We start from the raw sequence: 22,674 nt of genomic DNA, 5'->3' as shown, positions 1-22,674 counted from the left end.
AGAGAAGTAAAATTCAGAAACAGAAAGTAAATGGTAGTTTTCAGGGACAAGCAAGTAGAGCTAAAGAGTAGTGGTCACTTAGTGGGTGCAAGACGTTCTGTTTGGGAAGATTTAAAATATTCTGGAAATTGATGTGATAAAGGATACAGCACAGATGTAGATACATTTAATATTAATAATCCACACACATTCAAATGGCTGAAGTGGTAAATCCTGTGTTATGTTTATCTTAGAACAATTTAATATCTCCAAGTAAAACTTTAGCAAAGCGACCTTCTATATATATTAATATATATCCTAAGACTATATTAATTATATTATACTAACTAATTGTATTAATTAAAGGCAGTTGGTCTGTGATGACAAACATAGGGGATCATAAATCACCATTTTTTATCTCAGGCATATAGGGATCAATTTATGCAGTCATCTATTACAGAAGAAAGTTCTATCATAGAAAGTTATAAGAGATAATTATCTCCAATGGACAATGGCTTATTTAAAGAACAAGTAAATGGATGTCTAGTGTTTGATCTAGAGAGAAGAAACTTAAAGGATACATTACTTTTGTAGGAAAGATTTGAAGAATGTCTAAGAATACTCTCAAGAACCTTGCTTGTTAAACTGAAGACAAACTGTAGTACATATTCTTATGAATATAGGAGAATATATATATCTGAGAGGAAGAATCAAAGAGGTCTACACAAAAGAAGAACCTCCAAAAGACTGGCCTTGCCTATTCCACAAAAAAAATTCTTCATGGATTATTCATATATTTTGATATGCTTTCAAGTTTTCTAGTATTTAAATATTCTGCTAGACAGACTTCCTGTCACTTCTCTTCTTCATTCCTCTAAAAGGTCTTTGTAGCTTCTCAAGCAGACTTTAACTCATTTGAATATTTAATATTAACTGTTTAGACTGCCAGGACCCATATAACCCTGTGTCATTTTCCCAAGGAAAGGGTTAACAGCTGTGTCAGGCAGAAGCCACAACAGTTTGGTTTTCTTTTATTCCAACCTGTTTCTTGGAAAGGTATTTCTTCATGCATATAAAAAATACAAAGTAGTTTTCCAAGAAATCCCTGGAGTCTTATAAAAGAATATCTGTAACACGAATCTTAAAAGGTCTCATTAATAAAAACAAGCCCGGAGGCAGATATTGGGGGTAAATTCTGAAAGATCAGAGAAGCAGAACAAGCCACAGCTAACTTCACCTCGATAACTTCTCAGCTGATCCTGCTTCCTCAAACTGGAAGCCTCTGAGTCCTCATCCAAATGGATCTCAGGTGAACTGTTGCTGAAAACCCAAAAGCTTAAAAGCCTCTAGTTTCTGGTCCTTGGGCCTGTATACCTTTCTGCTTCCTACCATCACTTCCTGGGATTAAAGATGTGTTTTATCATGCCTGGCTATTTGCAGTATGGCCTTGAATGAACAGAGATCTGGATGGATCTATGCCTCCAGAATGCTAGGATTAAAGGTGTGTGCTACCACTGCCTAACCTCTATGTTTAATATAGTGGCTGTTCTGTTCTCTGACCCCCAGATAAGTTTATTGGCATGCACAATATATCAAGCACAAATATCCCATAAGACTGCCCAAACACATGACTCAGCCTATTTTCTTTACCTTAGTTTGAAGTTACTTTTAACCTATATGAATATACTCTCCATTAGAGGGAGAGCTATTCATAGCAATGTGTGCTGACTTCTGTGCATCTGAATTGATCTCAGAACCACTTTGTGCTTTGATTTGTATGTTTTGTATTTCTGCCATTTGTGTTGAGTGATACCTTTGCGTCACAGATGACCAATTATTATATACAGATCCCAACAGCTTCATGTGTTTATGGTGATTGCTGTGTGAATTCTCAAAGGGATATTTCCTAGTCCCTTGCTCCCCAGGTATGTGAGAGACAGAAGAACTGTAAAACACAAATGTGGTACCCTAATAAACTTGCCTGAGGATTAGAGGACAGAGCCAGCCACTAGATTAGACACAGATCCAGGCAGTGTTGACACACACCTTTATTAATTCCAGCCCTTGAGATCTCATGCCTTTGCTTGGGAAGCACACACACACACCTTTAATCCCAGGAAGTAATATGACAGGGCAGAGAAAGGTATATAAAGCGTGAGGAAACAGGAACTCACTCTCTCTTTAGGCTGAGGATTTCGTAGAGGTAAGAACTAGTGGCTGGCTGTTCTGCTTTCCTGATCTTTCAGCTTTCACCCTGATATCTGGCTCTCGGTTTTTTATTAAAAGGCCATCTAAGATTGGAATAATACATATTCTTTCTTATTTTCTGTCTCCACTTACCCACTATTTAAAGATGAGAAATGTGCTCAAGATAATTGGCTCACTTGTTTTTTTTTTGTTGCCAGATGTTAAAGTCTACAGTAAGCACAGGAGTAGAGAGAAGGGTGAAGAAGAAGGAACAGATGACTCCACTGGGCATCTGCTGACTTTTAAGGCGGCTTAGATATTTTTGGCTGATAGAAACTTTTAAACTTCTGAACAAAGATCACTTTGCATGAGGGCTACCCATTGTACTTTTCTATTTTATGCATTCTTTGATAATTGCATATATGTATATAGTGAAATATGACCAAATCCACCCTCAATTTCTTCCCTCTAGCTGGCTCTTTGGTATTATATTAGTAAAACAATAGTAACAAATTTCCTGTATTATGCAGGCACTTTTTTTAATCGATATTCCTCCTCCTCCTCCTCCTCCTCCTCCTCCTCCTCCTCCTCCTCCTGGTACTACTACTACTACTACTACTACTACTACTACTACTACTACTACTCCTTCTGTTCCTGTTCCTCCTGCTCCTTCTGTTCCTTCTATTCCTCCTAGAAGTTTTTGAAAATACACTGATCATCTAATGGGAAACTAGCATGGACTGTGCCATGGCAACTATTTAAAAGCCATTGTAATTGTTCAATTCTAGATATTTTTGAAAACCCGTAACTTTTATCCTATCTTTTACCTTGGTCTAACTTATTTACCCTGGTCTAAACTTAATCACTTTTTCTTGTATACCAAATTTTATACTATTTTGTTCTCTTTTTGTTTCATTTGCAGCTAATTTCTTTGACTTTCCTTAACTTTAGAAATAATAATCTGATACAATAAATACTGAGGCAATTATCTGAGATAATCCAAGTGTTCTCATTAGCAGTTCAAAAGATTTCTTGAAATAAATAAAAGAAGTAATTTCTCTGCGATTCCTTTCAGGTTTTAATTAACATTCCTCTTTATAAATTAATGACAGTCCTTTAATTTCCCTGTCTTTGCTAATATCTCTTCTGACTCTTTATGTAAGTTTGACAAAATACCCGTTAGTAGAATAATTTTTCACCCTTGTAATATTTCTTAAGGATTTAATTCTTGTACTATTCTTTGAGTCTATGGTGGATTCCCCCAGCTATTTTTCTTTTCTTTGTATTCAAGATGAAATTGTTCTTTGGTGTGACGCTCTCCTAACAATGCTTGCATTTCAGTTTTGTACATGTGACTCATCTGCCATGTATTATTCCTATTTCTTTCCCCAAAAATGATGTTTAAAAAAGTTAACTGTAGCATTTACTTCACAGGGATGTGGCAGGATTGAATTTAAATTAGACAATGCATCTGAAGCCCACAGTATAATTTCTGATTCTTGGCAAAATTTTTAATGAATTCTACCTCTCTTTGTCTTTGTATGCATTCTTTCCATTGGCATTTATGAATCTTTTCAAACAGTTTTAAAAGTAAAGACAGAAGTTCAGTAAAATTGTGGCCTGGATGGGGCTCTAGATTTATAGGTATAATTTTCTACTATATGGAGGCTTTAAAGGGAAAGTCTCCAAAGCTATACAGAGAAACCCTGTCTCAAAAAACAAAAACCAAAAATAAGTAGATATGAAATGGATAATATTATTATAAAATATTTTTGTTTTTCTAAAGTCCATTTAAAAATATTAATGCAATGTCTTTAGTCATTTATAAGGCATGATACTAAAACTAAAACACCAATGGATTAAGCAAACATCTCTACAACTCACATATTTATACACAACATAAGCATGCATGTATATACAATTACTGTTCAAATGAGATAGTCTAAACAGGTGAAGAGAAAGTTCTACTATCCTCCAATCAAAGTTCTTTTAGGAAACCTGGCACTTGGAAAGATTTTTAAATAAAAAAGCTAAAATTTGTAGTGCTGTAAAAATTTGGATCAGTCCAAAGAAGTTCCATATGAAAAATGACACAAATATTACAGTTTAGAGAGTATTTTAAAAACTAGTTATAATTCTGAGCTGTTTTAGAAGGAGTACACCTTTTTTTGGAAAATATGGGAAGTTGTAAAACCAATGACCTAAAATCTCTAATATTACCAGTCATAAAGAAGTACTATAATTGCTTTTATTTTCAGTTTATAGATATCTATGGAGGTTGACTGTGACCAAATGGCTGAGCTGATATAGCAAAAGCAACAATGGTTTATACAGATATAACCTTTGCCATAAAGGAGTTTCTAAATTGGTGATACCATTTTCTGTGCTACAGTAATATGTTGGAAAAGGAAGACTTTTGTGGACTATTGGGAAGAGGATAGTCCTGAGAATATCTAAGGAGAAATATAAAACTATTCTTGAATATTTTAATCTAGAACATAATAACAGCGGTCTCAACTAGAAGAAAGAATATAGTTGTCATATAGTGAAGGACTAAATATATGGACAAATCAGGAAAGATAGCCTATCATAGACCAAAAATGGACTTTCCTACAGTAGGAAAAAATAATAAGGAAGGCATTAGTAAGGCAGAATGAGAAGAGTGCTGGGAAAGAAGGATGATTTAAGCAGTATTAAAAGGTTAGTAAGATGTTATGTCACACAAACATACTTAAATTTTCACTGTGAAGACTTCTGATAGAATAACCATGGTCTTTGGAGTTTCTTCAATAGTTCCAGTCTAAAGATTATGCCCTAGAATAGTTAGTATAATGCAGGGAAATTATTGCTTGATATACTTTACTGTGTCAAGAATACTCAGTGATAATTTGTATGGTGACCTTAGCTATTGACATCCAAATGAGAGTAGTATCAGTTAAGACTGAGGATAGAAACCAGAATAGAATAAAACAGAGAAGGATTACAAAGTTATGAAATAAACATAAGTGGCAGTTCCTGTCCATGGAGATTTTCCATGAAGAGTAGAAAATCCGTAAGTAAAGTAGAAGTTTGGGTAGAGGTGAGGAGCAGTGAAACCATGATTGCCTAGCATAAATGAAGCACTTGGTTCAATCCCCAAGACTGGAAACAAAGTGAACAAAATGTAAATGGATTTTCCATATTTTAAAAATGAACTCTAAAACGTTCAACATATATTTTTGGCAATCAGGATTATTTCCATGTCAAACTCATCTATGTAACAAATTTTCAGACTAAATAGCCATGCAATCAAAGGAAAATCCATCCTGGTAAGGCTATTCACTAAACATTTTAAGGAATTTTGTGGTCAGTGAAGGTTACTCTGATTTAGGGGAAAAACAAAAACAGGCACCCTCTAAGGGTGATAGCAGAAGGAATACTCCCCCACGGTCATTCAAGAGGACAGGGAAGCTGAAGCAGGAACTACAAGATAAATAATGGAACCAAATGAAGATAGATCGCAATCCCAGCAATATGATAAAGCTAAGGATTTTGAACTGGAGATACTCCTTTGAGTTTGAAATATGATCCAAGAGTTTTATGAGAGAGGCAGAAAATCTGACAGTTGTAGAAGAGAAGGTAACAGAGTAGCCATTGTAGCAGGAATGGGTGAAATATGGCTACATAAGATGCATGAGCAGGAGATGAGAAAGATAAAGTGTTCTCCCTAGAATCCCCACCGAGCACATTGTCTGGCTGCTGTGATATCAGTCCAGATAGAAAGGTCTACTTCCCACACTGAATTTCTGGGTTTTGATTATTTTTAGCGAGGAGGGGCGTTGTGTTGTTCATGTGTATGGGCAGACATGTATGCACATATATGCAGATAACAAAAGACAAATTTCAGGTAATGTTCCCCAAGCACCATCCATCTTTCTAGAGTTTTGTTTGTTTGCTTTTTGTTTGGCTTTCAGAGACAAGGTATCTCACTTATCTGGAACTTACCAAGTATAAGTACTCACCGGGTTTGTTGCCCACTGAAATCCAAGGGTCTTCCTTTTTTCTGTGTGATGGGGAGTATGTGATTTGAATAAGAACAGCCTGGATAGCATCATGTATATGCATGCTTGGTCATCAGAGAGTGGTACTACTTGAGAGGAATTAGGAGGTGTGGTCTTGTTGGAAGAAGTACATCGATCGGGATGGACTTCGGGTTTCCCAAGCTCAAGCCAGGCCCAGTGTCTCTCTCTCTCTTCCTGCTTCTTATGGATTGAGATGTAGAACTCCCAACTACTTCTCTACACTGTGTCTGCCTGCATGCCACCATGTGTCCCACAATGAAGATAATGGACTAAACCTCTGAAACTGCTAGCTAGTCCCAATTAGATGCTTTCTCTTATAACACTTGTCATGGTCATGGTGTCTCTTCACAGCAATAGAACACTAAGACAGAGACCGAACTCAGGCCTTCACATTTCTCTGTAAGCACTGTACCACCTGAACCATCTCCTCAGTCCTCCATCACCCCAAATTCACGTGGTGCTTAAGACACTAAAATTGATCTTAAGAAAATACACATGTATGATGGCAGTCGAAGGACATAAAGACATAAGACACAAATGTTCCTACTAGGTACAGGATCATGAAGCCTAAGATGTCATGAAAGCAAAGTCAAGAGCAAATGCAAGGAGGCTAAGAGCAGGTATCACAGGAGACAGGAGTTGAAGACATGAGTTCCAGCTCTTTACACTGAGTCCTGACAGCTCACAATTGAGAACGAACATCATGGACCTCCCAGGATTCACCCTGAGATAGGCCTGGAGGAGATAATAGGGATCCCAGTGAGAAGGGTGAATCTTAGCGCCTTGGAGTCGCTGGATGGACTAAGCAACTTATACCGTCTACCCAGTTTTGTTAGGTTTTTTTTTTGTTTGTTTGTTTCTTTGTAATACAAGGATGATAGCATTTAGATTGCCTTCCTTACAGATTCTGTTCCCAGAATCAGATTTCACATACAATAGCTCTAATAAAATAAAAGGTTCTGCTTATGAAGGAATAATGATTTTTTTCAATACGTGCACCAACCGAATGATGACATGTTCATCATTTAGTACTCGCAAAAATAAGTAGTAGGAAGGATTCTGCTGTGTATTGCATACCTGTTGCATGAATCTTAAATGGTCTTATAATAAAAACTCAGAGCCCGATATTAGGGTGAAAGCTAAAAGGTCAGAGGAAACAAGCCACAGCCACTTCTCACCTCACCAATTCCTCAGAAAAAAAAAAAAAAAAAAAAAAAAAAAAAAAAAAAAAAAAGATCCTATCTCCACAAATCCTCAGGCTGAATGCCTCTGAGTCATCAGTCAAAAGGGCTCTAGTTCCTGTCTCCTCACGTCTTATATGCCTTTCTCTGCCCAGCCACTTCACTTCCTATCTCAACCTTCCTAGTGCTGGGATTAATGATGTGTGCCACCACTGCCTGGCTGTTTCTCTTTTAGACTGTATTAATCTCATATGGTCTATGTTGGCCTTGAACTCACAGAGATCCAGACGAATCTCTGCCTCTAACTCCCAAGTGCTAGGATTAAAGGTATGTGCGACCAAAGCCTGGCCTCTATGTTTAATCTAGTGACTGGCTCCATCCTCTGCTCTTCAGGCAAGCTTTATTTCCTATATGACAAATAATATATCACCACACATACCTGATGAGCCTTCCAGGCCATCCCTATGATCTCCAATCTGTGTCTCAAAATTTAAACTCAGAGTCATTTTTACAGGGCTTCCAGCTTTTATCAAATGTCACAAATTCAGTCATTTCTCTTTTTTATTTTTTATTTTTATTTTTTTTGAGACAGAGTTTCTCTGTGTAGCTTTGCGCCTTTCCAGGAACTCACTTTGGAAACCAGGCTGGCCTCAAACTCACAAAGATCCGCCTGCCTCTGCCTCCTGAGTGCTGGGATTAAAGGCACATGCCACCACCAACTGGCTTCATTAAAACCAAATGAATGAAAATAATTTTTTTTTTTCTATCTGAGTACAGTTTGTTCCAAAGATAGCTGTTTGATGCTAGACTGGTTGGAGACTCCCCAGAAGCCCTGTAGACAGGATATGGGCTCACCTTATCTACCCAGGGTCATGCCAGGAAAGGCCAGCTATGGACTGGCTTCTGGACCTTGGCAGAGGACTGTAGTACAGGAATTGATACTTGAAATTCCCCACTATCTCTGTACCCAAACGTTCCAGACACTGAGATGTAAATGTTTTGTCCCCTGCTACCCAGAATGTACCTTGCTAAAGAGGATCTTGAGATAGTCTGAGTTCCCTATGATTCAGCCATGGGATTCATTATACTGACTTGGTTTCTTCTTTCCCACTTGACGGGTATAAAGAGCTTCACTGTTAATACACTTACTGGCCTGGGTCATCAGTCATCCCTAGCCCTCCAGACCCCAGCTTTTGACTCTTCTCTTTTGTTATCTCTTATTTCTTTTTCATGCCTGGTTCTCCACATTGCCTGCATGAACCCTGATATGGCTGGACCAGGTCAAATGACATGCTTGGTGAGCTATCAATCCAGCCCTGATCCAGCCATTGTCAAAAAGCAGTAGGAACTTATTCTCTCCCTGTATGGTTTATTTATTCTTTCTCTGAAGCAGAGAGTGCCAGACAACTGCTTGGAATCCTGGCAGGTTGGGATAGAGAAGGGGTCAATCTATGAGTCATTATCAGAATGGATCAATATGTCTTCAGTGGTAAAAATAGTAGAAGTCCATAAGATTTCTCTAGAATCTGATTTACAATTCTGAAGAGGGCCTGGAGAGATTCCTCAGTTGTTCAGAAGAAATTGTTGTTCTTACAGAGGACCTGGGCCTGATTCCCAGAACCCTCTTCTGGCCTCCAAGGGAAAAACATAAATGCAGAACAAATTACACACATCAAGCAAAAATAAATAAATCTTAAAAAATCAAAAGAACAAATTATGTTTCTTATATTATAAAATGTCCAAAGTCAGATAGCTGAAAAATTATTCTCATCAGAACAAAGGTATTTGAATGACAAAGCACTGCCTTTGAACCTGCACACAAGTTATATTATTTCATATTGTATTTAAGTTTTGAGTAAATCTGTCTTCTTATTTTCTTGAACACATATTCTTGTGCAGTGGACACATACTCTTACCCAATGCAGAGAAAAGAAAACCAGAGTTTTCTCGTATACAATATTCTTTTCAACAGCCCTGTAGTTCTTGTGAAGTTTAACAGATTTATGTATTTGAAAGTAAAGTTCTTTGAAATTTCCTATCTTGGAGTTTTGTTTCTATTTCAAAAAGGAAATGTTTACTAAATTAAGATGAAATAGCTTTCCTGCCTCTTTGCATCCCTCATTTTAAATTGGATATATTGTATCTCTGAATATTTCCTAAAATAAAACTTTTATAAGCATGTGGATTCATTGCTTTCTTGCTATTTCTTGTAGATGAATGATTCCTTAATGACTCTTTCAAACTCAAAGAATGTATCAGACTCCCAAATTATGTGTTTAGATAACAACCCCCAAAAAAGCCAATTTGATTTCTGCGGCTTTTTTTTTTTTTTTGCCTATAATTGCATTTCAAATGTTAAGCCTATCATTTTATTTTTCTCAGAAGTTTGTAATCCTTCCTTATTACTACTATGCAAATAACATCATATATTACTATTCTTTATTGTTGTTCTACACTTCCTATACAAATAACTAATCCTTCACTCTGATATTTGTTCTTCAGCATCTAGGAGAACCAGAGGTAATATTAATTTTCACTTTTGAGGGAAGCACATCAATTATTTTCTTTCAGTTTTTAACTAAAATCAGATACAAAATAAAAAAGAAAGTGTTCTCAGACTCATGTCAAGATAGGTCATCTGGCTGGTTGGTGGTGGCACACACCTTTAATCCCAGCACTTGGGAGGCAGAGCCAGTGAGATCTCTGTGAGTTCGAGGCCAGTCTGGTCTACAGAGTGAGATCCAGGACAGGTACCAAAACTACATGGAGAAACCCTGTCTTGAAAAAAAAGAAAAGAAAAGAAAATGATAAAACATCTGGAATGCCTGATACCAATCGTTTTTGTATATAAACACTTAACTAAATATAAATAGATGTTATTTTTAAAAACAGTAGCTAATTCAGGCATAACAGATGAATATATGTATCCATCAACCAGGACAGTGCACCAATTACATAATTTTCCTCCTTTTATAGCTTTTAAGGTTATTCAATGATGGTAGCAGGTAGAGTGAATTAATCAGTGAAACTATTCCACGTAATAATGTAGAAAACAGGTGAACATTGGAGTTTTAAATTGCTAAAATTAGAGCACATGAACAAAACATTCTTTATGTGAAAAACTGAAAATGAAACCTATTTGCAATCTACTTTTGGTGTTTTGAATCCATGAATGCATTCATGGCACAGAATGCTCATTCTTTTTTAATCATCTTTCAGAATTTCTTCTACTGCGATTGACAAATTTTGTACCTTAGTGCAGAATTATGCAAAATAAAACTCCATCCAAAATATAAAGGTAAGAAAATGTAAAATATTCTCTGATCCTCAGATATGAGATTCAAAGAATAGGATGGAATAAAATGAGAATATCCTTCAGTTCATTTAGAACAAGTTTCCTCTAGTGACCACAGAGATGTGATTTCTGAGAGGTTAATAGATATGTGTAGCTAGAGTTTTCCTGCCTTGCCCACAGACAGTACAAATCTCTGTCACCCACCAGTCCCACAGCTGCTCAGACCCAACCAAGTAAACACAGAGACTTATATTGCTCACAAACTGTATGGCTGTGGCAGGCTTCTTGCTAACTGTTCTTATAGCTTAAATTAATCCATTTCCATAAATCTATACCTTGCCCTGTGGCTCGTGACTTACCGGCATCCTCACATGCTGCTTGTCATGGAGGCAGCTGGCAGTGTCTCCTTCCTCAGCCTTCCACTTCCCAGAATTCTCTCAATTCTCCTCTCTGTTAGTCCCGCCTATATTTCCTGCCTGGCCACTGGCCAATCAGTGTTTTATTTATTGACCAATGAGAGCAATTTGATATACAGACTAATCCCACAGCAGATATGTGGAAGTCTAATGAGTTAATGAGGTCTCATTCAACTCCAAGGACTCAAAACAGAGACTGAAGAAAAATAGTAAATACGGTAGTTCACATAATTACATTTTAGTAATGTTAAAAAGTCTGTATTTAAACCAGGCAGGCTTGTGAAATATACATCTTATTCTGACTCTTCTGACAAGGTCAGAATATTCCTCCTGCCACAATGGTATCAAACTCTTCTCACCATGCACTACATCTGCTTGAGCCAGATCCTGGAAAGTATTCACCTGTAAGGCCAAATTTGTTTGTTTGTTTATTTGTTCATTATTTTATTGAAAATTATTTTCTTCATACATACAGCTGATCACAGGTCCTCCTTCCTCATCTCCTTCCAGATTCTCCCCACCTCCTTATCATCCAACCCCATGCCTTTTTTCTCTCTCTCACTAAAAAAAACAAACAAACCAGAAAAAAGCAAAGCAAACACACAGAGAATAAGAGAAAAAAAGAAGCACAGGAAAAACACACATGCAGAGACACCCAAACACCCCCTCCCCCAAAAAAGTGAAAGACTATTCAGAAACCATTATAGATAACTATAAGAGGAGTAACATTTCTTTTTAAGTGTCAAAGTTTATGAGACTGTTGTGGGATTATTTGTACGCTGTGTGAAGATGTGTCACTGTGACTGGTGTAATAAAAAGCTGAACAGCCAATAGCAAGGCAGGAAGAGGTTAGGTGAGACTTCCGGAGAAAAAGAGGACTCTGGGAGGAAGAGAGGTGGAGTCACCAGCCAGATACAGAAGGAACAGAATGGGCAGTAGAGAAATGAGTCTCCTGAAAGAATGTAGATTAAAATATATGGGTTAAGCCGGGGTGGTGGTGGCACATACCTTTAATCCCAGCACTCGGGAGGCAGAGGCATGCTGATCTCTGTAAGTTTGAGGCCAGCCTGGTCTCCAAAGCGAGTTCCAGGAAAGGTGCAAAGCTACACAGAGAAACCCTGTCTTGAAAAACTAATATATATATACATGTACATATGGGTTAATTTAAGTTATCAGAACTAGTTAGGAAAAAGCTGAAGTTAAGGTCAAGCTTTTATAATAATAATAAGTCTCTGTCATTATTTGTGGGCTGGTAGTCCTGATGAAAAAGTGAGAAAAAGCATCTCCAAAAATACCATTGAGCTGGTTTTGTGTTGGCAATCACCTGCTGGACTTGTAGGCTCTCCTAAGTGGGGTTTGTATGCCTAGAAAGGCACCCTTGGAGAAAACTAATTTTCCCATGGCAACCTGTTGTTAACTGGAGATACCTCTGGGCCAAGGATGGGAGCTCTTGTCCATTTCCTCTCTCAGTGTTGGGACCCCATCTGTTTGTAGCCATGCAGGCCCTATGCATGCTGCTACAGACTCTTGGGATTTCATATGTGGATTAGTGATTTCCTATGTGGATATATTTCTTTTGTGTCATCCATCCCCACTGGCTCTTCAATCTTTCTGTTTCCTCTTCCACATAGCTCACTGGGCCTTGGGGGTCATTGGGGATGGCTGGTGGAGATATCCCATTTAGGATTAAATTTCCTAAGGTCTTCCGCTCTTTTCACATTGTCCAGTTATGGGTCTCTATATTAGTTCATATCTACTGCAAGAAGAAGCTTCTATGATGATGGCTGAGCAAGACACTGATCTATGAGTGTAGAAGAATGTCCTTAGGAGTCATTTTATTGCTATGTTCCTTTAGTATAACAGTAGTATGGTTTTCCCAAAGGTCCCTGACCTAGCTAGTCTCAGTCACCTGAGCCATCTAAGGCATAGGTTCCATCTCATGGAGTGGGCCATACATGCAGTCATTTGTTACTATTACTGGTGTAGCACGAGGCCAGGTAACCATTGGGTATGAAGGGGTTTGTAGCGGGGTTAATGTTTAGCTTTCTCTTCTAGTAGAAGGCAGAGTGTCTTTCAGCACCAAGAACACTATCCAGTGGGGGTGAGGTCCATAGGTAGGCTCAACTTCTCCATGTTCAATGAGATATATAGGCATTGTCTTCAGAGCTCGACCTCACCATCAGTTTGTGGTGAGCTACCATTGTCATAGCAATAACACAAGTTGTTTAAGCATTTCTGTGGGAACACCTTTGCTAACAACTAAATTAGATCTAACCCAATCCTGGCACTAGAGGTGAGAAAGATCTAGTTTGGGGCTTTGTCTCCTCTGTAATTCATGTTTCTATTTAGATTTCTTTCATATATGTGTTCACACACACACACACACAAACACACACACACAAACACACACACAAACACACACACAATGAAATAGATCAAAGGAACAATAGATCAAAGGATCAGGAAAATACAGTACATTTACACAATGGACTATTACCCGGCTGTTAAAAAAAAACAAAATAAAACATGAAATTCTAAGGTAAATGGATGGAGCTAGAAAAAATAATCCTGAATGAGGTAATCCAAACCCGAAATGACAAGTACGGCATGCATGCTCTTACTATGTAGATGTTAACTTTTAAGCCCTTGATAGGCATGTTACTATCCCTAAACGTACAAAAAACCCAAGACACCTAAAACAATCCTGTTGAAGATACTTTATTTTATTCACTGTGCATTTCTGGCTTATTTGTCAAAAATGCAGTGCCCTTAGGAGTGTGAATTTATGTCTAGGTCTTCAATTCAATTCTTTGGGTCAATATGTCTGTTTTTATGCCAATATCATGCTGTTTTTATTACTATGGTTCTGTAGTGCAACTTAATATCAGGGATGACGATACCACCAGGAGCCCTTTTATTAGTCAGGATTGTTTTAGGTGTTGTTTTTTGTGGGTTTCTATATGAAGCTGAAAATTGTTTTTCCAATTTCTGTAAATAATTGTGTTAGAATTTCAGAGGGGAGGGTGTTGAATCTGTAGATTGCTTTTGGTAGGATGGCCATTTTTACTATATTAATCTTACTGATCCATGAACATGGGAGACATTTCTATCATCTCATATGTTCTTCTATTTCTTTCTTCAATATCTTTAATTTTTTTAATACATGTCTTTCACTTACTTGGTTAGACACTGTGTGTGTGTGTGTGTGTGTGTGTGTGTGTGTGTGTGTGTGTGTATGCACACACTGAGGCTATTATAAAAGTTGTCATTTCCCGACTTCTTTCTCAGGCCATTTGTCATTTAAGTATAGGAAGGTTACTGATTTTGAGTGTTAACTTTGTATCCTGCTACTTTTCTGAAGGTGTTTATCAGCTGAGGAAGTTTCCCAGTGGAATTTTTAGGGTCATTTATGTATAAATTAGATCATCTGTAAATAAAGATATTTTGACTTAATCCTTTCCTATTTGTATCCTCTTGATCTCCATCAATTGTCTTATTGCTCTAGCTTGGACTTCAAGTGTTATGTTGAATAGGTATGGAAAGTGTGGACAACTTTGCCTTGTTCCTGACTTTAGTGGAGATGTGTTGAGGTTACCTCTGTTTAGGCTAATGTTGACTGTAGGCTTGCTGTAAATCACTTTCATTGTGTTGAGTTATTCACTTATATCACTTATATCTCTACACATGAACGGATGCTGAAAGTCATTTTGCGTGTGTGTTTTATTTCAGCCTGTTTATATGGTGGGTTACAGTTTTCAGTTTATGTATGTTAAACCATCTCTGCACCTTTCAGATGAAGCCTACTTGATCATGGTGGATGATATTTTTTAAGTGTTCTTGGATTCAGTTTGAATGCATTTTATTGAGAATTTTTGCATCTATGTTCATAAGGGAAATTGATCTCTTAATTTTCTGTCTTTATTGGGTCTTTATGTGGTTTAGGTATCATGGTAATTGTGACTCCTAAAATGAATTAGACAATGCTACTTTTGTTTCTATTTGGTGGGATAATTTGAGGAGGATTAGCATTAATTCTTTTTCAAAAACCTGGTAGAATTCTGATCTGAATCTATCTGGTCCTAGCCTTTCTTTGATAAGGAGACTAAATTACTAGTCTGTTTCACTAGAGGTTATAGGTCTGTTTAAATTGCTTAATGATCCTTAAATTAGTAAGCCATACATTTATCCAGTTCTTTGAAATTTTCTTCTTTTTGTGGAATGCAGATTTTTGGAGTATGTGCTTATGATTCTCAGATTTCCTTGATGTCTGTTGTCATGTCCCTCCTTTCATCTCAGATTTTATTAATTTATATCTTTTCTCTCCATCTTTTAGTTAATTTGGCTAAGAGTTCAATCAATCCTATTGATTTTCTCAAAGAACCAGCTCTTCGTTTTATTGTTTTTTTTTAAATTTTGTTTACTTATTTCTTTGTTTCTGATTCCAGTGCTGAAGTTAGTTATTTCTTGACATCTACTTATGGTGATATTTTACTTGTGCTGAAATGTGATTTGATTTATATGTTAATAAATAAAGTTGCCTGGAGATCAGAGGTAAAAGCGAGCCATTAAGCAGAAGTCCGGGGGTGGTAGCACATGCTCTTCATCCGATCACATGGCAGACAGAGTCTCTGTGTGGTCAAGGACACAGCCAAGGATGGTGACATGAACCTTTAACCCCAGTACCAACCATAGAGACCTGGAGGTCTGTATAGACAGGCAGTGACAAGGAAGTCATATGGTTGGTTTTAGAGCCAATGAGAAGACAGAACAGAAAAGCAATAAAAAGACAAGTCAGACAGGAAGAAACTCTCTCTCTGGGGAAGCTACTTCTGGTGGTAAGATAAAGTTAGTTGTGGCTCTTGCTCTGATCTCTTTAGCTATTAACTCTGTATTTGGCTCTGTATTTCTTATTTATTAAGACTGTTTAGAAATTCATCTACATCTACTCCTTATAAGTGTTTTTCTTCTTTTTCTTCTAGAGCTTTCAGGTATGCTGTGTTACTAATATGTGATCCCTATGAGATCTTCTTCTTCTCCTCCTCCTCCTCCTTTTTTCCTTCTTTCTTCTTCCTTTTTTTCTTTCTTAATATGGGCACTTAGAGCCATGAACTTGTCTCTTAGAACTACCTTTATTATTTCTCATATATTTGGCTATGTTTTTGTATTAATTTACTCCTAATTGTAAAAGTATTTCATTTCTGTCTTGACCCAGCTTTCACATAGTAGTGCATTTGTCAGTTCCAAGATTTAGTAAACTTTCTCTTGTTTCTGTTGTATTGATATCCAGAAAGGGCTGGATCCTGCAATCAACCTCCTATAGCAGGGGATGAGACTGGGGAAAATCATGAAGTGTTTCTCTATTTCCTTCCAGTGTCTGTGTATTCACAGACTTCATTAAGAGGTTTATTTATATCCTCTTTTAGGTCCTTGAACATATTCATAATAGCTATTTTCAAGTTCTTGTCTTGTGCTTCAGATATATTGCTTTTATCAGTACCAGGTTCCGGTAGAGACATATCATCTTGTTTATTAATTATTGTGTTTGTGTGTTAACATCTAGGCATCTGGTGTTGGGATAGTTGTGATTCTAGGTGTTAATATCTGCTCTTGTCTTTGTTGGGTAGATATATTCCATTTGTTGGTTTCTGTTGCCATCTCTGGATCTTAGAGACATGCAGAAGTTGATAATGGCCTGGTAGAAAAATGCGTTTGTGCAGTTCAATGAGTAGCAGAGAAGAGTGGAGGTAGGGTAGGAGAAAAGGCAAAGAGGGACATTAAAAAAGAGCTAAGGGTATCCCGTTCACAAATAGAGGTGGGATACATGGGGTATTGGAATTTTGGTGGGAAGAAGGGATTCTGTATGTAGATGGCAGCAAAGTAAAAAATAATTATATGGAGAGACAAGGATAAAACAGCTAGTTCTGAATCAAGAATTGGATTGCCAGTGAATGAATTTGAGGTGGAAGTAGGGACACCTGTAAGCAGGTTCTTACCTGGCTGGGGTTGAGAATGCTGAGATTGTAATGAAAGACAGGAAGCATAATATGAGTCACCTACCTGAGTCCCTGCCAGATGTGACATTAGGGGTCCTGGGTTGAAATTGTTTCTAGTTATGAGAGCTGACACAAAGTAATGGGATGAGCTAGAACAGGGCTGGGAGGGTACACAGGAAGCAGGAAATTTGGGTCTGCCATAAGGTTGAGTGGTGCTCTCCAGGAAATGGAGGTAAGATGGGAGAGTACGCTCTTGCAAGCAGTCTACTACAATGCTGGGGATGAACCAAGAGGAATCTAATAGTGAACTGAAGGGAGAGTAAAAATCGCATACCCAATTCCCACCTGATGTGGCCACTGGGTTTCCAGGCAGAGAGTGTTGCTAGATATCTATGGCTAACACAAAGAGATTGGGGAGTGAGGAACACTGGGTAGCTACTAGATTCAGCATGTGTCCTGGGAATCAGCTGTCATTATTTAGACCACAAACTGGGACCAGATGCTTAGAGGAATACTTGGCCCTGACTAAGGCAGTCATCACACAGTGTGGAGGGAAGAAATGTTGTACTTGAAGCTACAACCAGAACAAGAGAGTTGGAGTAGGTTTGGGTACAGGTTAGGGAGTGAGGAGGAAAGAGGAGCATGAAGGGAGGTAATATGATTGTAGATGAATTTCTAAATTATCTATTTAAAAAACATGGAGCCAAATATAGGGGTGAAAGCCTTAGAGATCAGGGTAACAGGAATAGCCACTAGGCAACCTTACCTCACCAGCTCTGCAGCTTCCAAATGCAAGCTATTTCCTGTCTACCCATGCCTTTATATGCCTTGCTTTTCTGCCCTCTCATTGGCTCTTAGCCCAGCTACCTCACTTCCTTGTCACTGCCTGTCTGTACAGACCTCCAGGTCTCTATGGTTGGTACTGGAATTGAAGGCATGTGTCACCACACTTGGCTTTGTTCCCTAGTGTGGCCTTGAACACACAGAGCCCCTACCTGCTAAGTGATAGAATTAAGGGCATGTGCTACCACTGCCTGACTTTTGTGTTTACTTAAAATGGCTTGCTATTTCCTCTAATCTCCAGGCAAACTTTATTTATTAACATACAAATAAAATATCACCACATTTCCCCTTTTTTGTCCAATAAAAATTAAAAAGGTTATAACAAATATAAGGAAAACTATATACAATAAGTACAATAACTATATACAATATATACAAGCAATAAATACATCAACAATGTCTAGTCCATTTGCATTGACAATTCAGAGAAAATATTCAATTATCTATCCTATTTTGGTGAGTCCAAAATGTACCTAATTCACTTTCTATCCTATCTTGTATGACCAACAGAAAACTATCTTACCATGTCTTTTAAACTTTTACATTTAACACCTCTTGGTGAGGTTCTTTTCTGAATTTCTCAACAAGGAAAATTGTTACTACAACTATCTAATCTTCAACTCCCTCAGAGACCCAAGAAGGAAATAATATTCCCTAGTAAAATAGGAAGTGCAAAAAAGTGACTTCTAAAAAAATGTGAGTTGACAGAAACAGCCAGCAGCCTGGACAGTCACCTACGTTTTCTCTGCACATTGGGGCATCATCTTCAGCCTACAGGCTTAGTGTATCTGACAGACTCATTTGTGAAGTAGGATGTATGCAAGGCCCACAGCTTGACCTTACATTCAGTGCAAGTATTCCATGAACCAGATAAACTTGAATTCTGCCAGTGTCTTATCATGATTCAGAATTTTAAATTCTGGAAATTGCTGGTGTTTTTGGAATTCAGCTTCCCATTCTTCTCGGCTTGTGGGTGGCTTTATCTCAGCATCCTATTCTTCTCCACATCCCATTCTTCTTGGCTTGTGGGTGGCTTCATCTCTTTTATTAAATTCCAGTCTACCACTGAAAGGTTAGACTCTATCAGCCTAGTTTCTCTTTCAAGAATAACTGTTTGAGCTACTGTTCCACTGCACACCAGAAGCCATAGGCCCACTGCCTGTTCAGCTGCCTTTGAAGAAAGGGGCACTATACCTTTTCTGGATTGCAAAGCCACTTCAGTGATGGTGCCATATTGTTCTGGCCTCAGAGGACACCTGTTGCCAAAGCTGCAACCCCATTTGCCCTGGCAAGAATCAGTAGTCCTTTGTTTTCTGTCTTGTTTGTCTATTTTAGATAGCATACTGACAGCAGTCTATGCGAGGGCACTTTGTTGCCCAGTGATTAACATTTGCCACAATGGAGGTTAACTCCATATGTAGTTTCTTCAATGCCCATATCCCCTTTGAAGTAGATTGGTGCTGCCAGGAGCCGACATGTCTCATAGCCATAAAAAAAAAAAAGTAAAAAAAAAAATCTATGTTACTAAAACATTTTAAATGCCATATTCTGTAGATCTATGAAGGGTTTGAAGATAACCTGTCTATCTAAAATATATCTCTGCTTGACCTTGAAAATGTACCTAAAATGACTACATATTAATTTGCCTTATAACCTTTTCTTTCTAATAATTGTTTAGTAGTAGAAAATAGCTATAATTGTCAACATCAGTCCAAAGTCTAATTTGTATTATAAAATACAAAATAAATTATTTTAATAAGTGGCAAAAATATTTAAGTACATGGGAGAGTATGAAACCAAACACATAATGTAAAACTTCCATGAGAAATGCCTTAATTAGACTTTTTCTTTCATTCTCTGGATTATTTAGAAGTCTAAAGTACCTAGGCTAATGTGTCCATTTGTTTTCTTTACCCTGTTTTAAGCTTTGCCAATGTCTAGTACAATGCTTTAGTTAAATATTCTCCAAAAGTCTATGTGCTGAAATTGTTGTTCCCAAATTTTATAGCTTTTAATGGTAGTGTTGGGAGGACATAGAACACCCGAGAAAGGGATTCAATTGAGAAGTCCATAGGCCATTAGAGGTGTGTCTTTAATGAAACTTTTGGGGATGTTTTCCTGTTTCTGAACAGTAATAAGTTTGGACACCACAATTGAATTGCTCCTTTAATGTTGGACTACCCTTTTCCAAAGCCTAACATAACAGAGCTATCTGGCCTTAAACTGTAACCTACAGAAACATGAGCCCAGTAATCCTTTAATTTTTTTTTTTTAGTTAACTGCTCTGAGTATGTTGATAAAATAACAGAAAACTGATATACTTTGGATATTGAAAACTTTCAAAATCCTACTCAGAAGTGCCCTACTCTGTCATGAAAAACACAAAGATGGATTGTCGCTCCCCTGTACATGGATTCTTCCAAATTTTAATATTCAAAGCCAGGAAATATTTGGTATTGGTACTTGTAGCTGAAGAATTTTCTCTCCAGGTCCCACCACGCCCCCGCAGTCCGATAGCCCACTTATAAAATAAACACACAGACACTTATATTACTTAAACTGTTTGGCCTAATGACTCAGGCTTCTAGCTCTCTAGTTCTTACATCTTAAATTAATCCATTTCTATAAATATATACCTTGCCATGTGGCTCATGGCTTACCGGCATCTTCACATGCTGTTTGTCATGGTGGTGGCTGGCAGTGTCTCCCTCTGCCTTCCTGTTCTCTCAGTTCTCCTCTCTGTTAGTCCCGCCCATACTTCCTGCCTGGCCACTGGCCAATCAGTGCTTTATTTATTGAACAATCAGAGCAACACATTTGACATACAGACCATCCCACAGCACTTCCCCTTTTCTTTCTTTTTTTTTTTTTTTTTTAAAGGAAGGTTTTAACTGTTACACATCTCCAAAGCCAGCTTGGTATATTTGGGAATTTGGGCATAGCTTCTTTTGCTACTTCCTGCTGGAGGGGGGCACTGTATCTTATGGGGACACAAAGAAAATTTTAGGATTATGGAGTAGTCCATGAGGGTGTATCGTCTGAGCCAGTTGCCTTGAAATGGTTTTGGATGTTGGATCATCTGGGCCATGGTGTCATTGGAGACCTTTTAGGTGGTCTTGGCTGGTCAAACCTGATGTATCTTAATCTGGAACAAATCCATAGCCTCTGGCTTTCTGTGGAAACAAAAGCAGAGCCTCCTTTCCAAAGCAACATATCCTTACATCCAAATTTTGAAGTCAAGGTACCTTTAAAGTATACGTTTTGGCATAACTCAACAGCTTTTACAATCAACTGTTTTTCTTCAGTTACTAATATCAAAGACAACATAATCCAGATTCTCTGTGTGATAGCCATCTTTATGTGGCTTATTACCCTTACTTTTTTTAAAGACTTTATTTTTAAAAAGTGTCTATTTGTTTATATAACTGTATATATTTATTTTTTCTCTCTTTTAAGCCTATGCACATTTTTACATATATTGTAAACTATTCCATCTGAATCAGTGTTATTGTGAAGTTATTGTTTTAAACTGTAGCATTCTAAGACTGAAACGGCACTGTGTTTGCTGGCTCTGCCCACCTCAGCTTCCCAACATGGCGGTGGTACATTTTCTGCCAGCTCTGGGAGCCATCTACTCTCAGAAATAGTGTGTCTATGCTTATATCAAAGCAGCATGTAGCCCAGAAACCTCTTTTTGTTTTGTACTAGCAAAGGCTAAATCCACTGCGCAGCTTTATGTGCCACTTGCAAAGGCCTCATTCCTGCCATACTGCAGGTCAAGCGCACACACTAGGAACCCGCCATAGCAGCTCAAACATGCAGGCTGCCACTAACTTGAAAGAGGAACTGTTTTTAGCTCCATTTTAGAATCTTTTTACTGAGGTTTTAGGTGGAAACTCTTGCCAAAATGTTGGGCGCCATTTGTAGCTGAAGATTTTTCTCTCCAGGTCCCACCACACCCTGGCAGTCCAATAGCCCACTTATAAAATAAACACACAGGCACTTATATTACTTAAACTGTTTGGCCTAATGGCTCAGGCTTCTAGCTATCTAGTTCTTACATCTTAAATTAATCCATTTCTATAACTCTATACCTTGCCACGTGGCTCGTTGCTTACTGGCATCTTCACATGCTGCTTGTCATGGTGGTGGCTGGCAGTGTCTCCCAAAGCCTTCCATCCCACACCAGGTACTCTCTAAATATTGATTATAGATTTATTCTCCAAAGTTTGTACTCACCATTCTCACCTCACTAGTAGTTTCAAATATTAGTTTCCCTTAGGAAATTCAGGAAGTTTGTATTCATGGTCTACTACTTGCTTTGAGAACACTTGATTACCTGAGATAGAGAATGATAAATTCATGAAACTTCTACTTACTGGTTTTAGGTCCAGGCATAGTTAGAGTGGTCTTTGTGGAACATACTTTAAGACCTACAAAATGAATTCTATATTTAAATTAGTATTTCTCACACATAAGCTAGCAGAGAAACACTGCAGACAGTGTCTGCCATCTTGGCTGATTTGCAAGACTGTGTATAGTGGCTTAATGGGTAAGCATGGCAATACATATGAGATTGTGTCATTTGCATGCTCCTGATTCTCTCAATTTGATTTAATGAAAGCAGAATATTTGAGAAGCACCATCTTATTCCTTTAAACCATGTTCCCTAACTGTCTAACATGAGCATCATCTACACAACACATATGACCAAACTTT

At 37.8% G+C, this 22,674-nt stretch overlaps 1 long non-coding RNA gene across 1 annotated transcript in view; it reads right to left on the bottom strand.

Annotated features, from left to right (window-relative positions):
* LOC143269615 (uncharacterized) overlaps window positions 1-22,295 on the bottom strand; it is a 29,948-nt gene extending 7,653 nt beyond the window's left edge. Inside the window, exon 1 of the long non-coding RNA XR_013046167.1 lies at window positions 22,195-22,295. This is a non-coding gene — a long non-coding RNA (uncharacterized LOC143269615). The remainder of the gene's footprint in view (window positions 1-22,194) is intronic.
* Between the last annotated feature and the right edge of the window lie 379 nt (window positions 22,296-22,674).

This window comes from Peromyscus maniculatus, chromosome 19 (genome assembly GCF_049852395.1).
Source record: "Peromyscus maniculatus bairdii isolate BWxNUB_F1_BW_parent chromosome 19, HU_Pman_BW_mat_3.1, whole genome shotgun sequence".
NCBI classification, from domain to species: domain Eukaryota; kingdom Metazoa; phylum Chordata; class Mammalia; order Rodentia; family Cricetidae; genus Peromyscus; species Peromyscus maniculatus.
This window is presented reverse-complemented; position numbering and strand designations above follow the sequence as displayed.